We start from the raw sequence: 2,247 nt of genomic DNA, 5'->3' as shown, positions 1-2,247 counted from the left end.
TGGATGAGAATTTTCTCCACATCATCGGCAATGCTGACCTCAGGTGGAGGACTGAACTCACTGGAGGCTTCTTTCTCCTATTTACTGCATTTTCTTTCTGTAACTTATGCTCACTGGGGTCTTTAGTTCTCAGCTCTGCTGTCAGCTCTTTGCTCTGCTTTATTAGTTCTTCTTCACTTTTAGTTCTGTTCTCATTCACTGTTTGGCAACTCTTCTTTACCTTAATTAACTCATTACATTCTTCAGTTAGTGTTTTTTTTTTATTTTTCATAGTTAATAGTTATGTTTGATTTCCACTGAACAAGTATTTCCCAGTTTTTATTATATTTGAAGCACTAATCAATTTCCTCCTTTATGCTCTTGTATTGTTTGTCAATTCCATCACCATTTTCTTTTTTGATTTTAGAATTTTTTCACTCACATTCACCAGCTTATTTTCAACTGCATGACATCTTAGTATCTAAGTCCACTCACAATACTTCACTTCAAGCTTGCAATAAGATGTAATCTCCACAGAATTCCTGAAACTAAAAGTAAGGTTCTCACTCAGAGGAGCTACTCAAATGTCCTGAATTCTACTTTTAAATCCAGAAATATCAAGAATCTTGTGATTAGCATTTTTCTTAGTAGCATTAAGATCACTCTCTTGAGATCCTAGGCATTCTGGCTGTAACTTGGATTAGGGGGAGCCATTGATGGGTTAGCTTCCCACAAATGAGCAAAGTAGTATGTTGATTCATTTACATCAAATTGAATGACATCTCTGAAGCAGTTTACTTCACATTCCTCTGCCTCAGTAGCAACTTAAGTCATTTAATCCAATTTTTCTTAAAGATGGAACCTAGCTTCCATGTTTTTCTGTTTAGTACTGCTGTCATGGACATTATGGTGAACAAAGAGGCAAACTAAGGAGTGTGTGACTTGATTCATTCTTAAAAATGTTTGAACAGCAATTTGAAGGATAACATGTATCTCAGATGTGTTTTCTCCAAACATGTGCTCATGTTGGCCAGCTCAATACCAGATATAGCCAACTCAATATCACGCCCAAGTGTGGTCTTGTTTAAAAGAAGCTCTGTCATCCTTAGACCTTCTGTATCCACCACAAGGATGTAGTTATAGTTCACTTCATCTCAAATATCTTCAGCTACTTTAATTAACTGGATGAAGGCTCCCTTAGTGCACCTCCAGTGCTGACAGCAAACTGCAGGCCCAACATAGCATTCAGCAGAGTGTATTTACTGCTACTTTGGAGTCCAAGGATAGTGAAGCCAAACAGCCTACTGTCTCCCAGAGTCTCCTGAACTTTATCCAGGATGGGATGATCCATGTAATGGGGACATGAACAACATTTCCATCCATGAGCTCCAGAGGATGACCTGACTTGAGGAGTTCTGCAGCAGTCTTAGTCAATGACATAACATTGTAATCCCTGATTTGTCTTGTTTGAGATGCTTTCAAAATCTGACCAGTTTCCCTTAAAATGTGGTCAAGACCAAAATTGCAATCATTTATTTGATGTGACAGCTCATCCATTGAAGACTGAAGTTTAGATACTTCTTTTGAGGCTGTCTGTTTCATATGTAATGTCTGCATTTGGGACCAAATTTCATTTCATTTTTACTTGATTTAAATGTGAACATACAATTTTAATCAATGACATCATGGTTTGTTTTTTTTTTTTGGATTTCAGGCTAACTTTGACTGTTCATCTGTTGACAATTTCTTTTCAATGTTAATCACACTCTTGTACTTTGTAATACTTTTATTGTTTTCTGCTTCAGTCTGTAAAGCTCCTTGTCTTTCTGACACAGTGTGTGCCACAAGTTGCCCTGAAGTGGTAGAAATGCCTTTTTCCTCTTTGACAAGCTTTCTGTTTACATAATGTTCACTAGAATTTCCTTTCTTGCTGTTGTGACTCTCTTCATCAACCACAAAGTCATGTCTCAGTGCAATGTCTGAGCATTCCTGCAGTTGAAATGTCTTCTACAAAAAACATTTGAGCACTGAGATCAGCTCATTTGTGAGCTGTGCTTCCTTTTTGTTCTTTACCCCGATTCTAACTTTGATTCTTTGTCTGAATGAAGACATATCAGGGGCTGTGGTGATTCAAAGTACCCCTTTTGGATGGCTTTGCCATCTTCATTGAGGTCAGAATCTGACAGGAGAACTACATTGACGGCAGAGATATCACTTAAAAACCTGACTTGTCTGTCATGTTTTCTTACGTCAAATTGGTGGTTTGTA

The 2,247-nt window shown here is 37.6% G+C and overlaps 1 pseudogene; it reads right to left on the bottom strand.

The window, feature by feature from the left end:
* Positions 1-290: 290 nt before the first annotated feature.
* On the bottom strand, positions 291-1,696 carry LOC120533714 (annotated as a pseudogene).
* Positions 1,697-2,247: the final 551 nt, after the last annotated feature.

The sequence above is a fragment of the Polypterus senegalus genome, chromosome 8 (genome assembly GCF_016835505.1).
Source record: "Polypterus senegalus isolate Bchr_013 chromosome 8, ASM1683550v1, whole genome shotgun sequence".
NCBI classification, from domain to species: domain Eukaryota; kingdom Metazoa; phylum Chordata; class Cladistia; order Polypteriformes; family Polypteridae; genus Polypterus; species Polypterus senegalus.
This window is presented reverse-complemented; position numbering and strand designations above follow the sequence as displayed.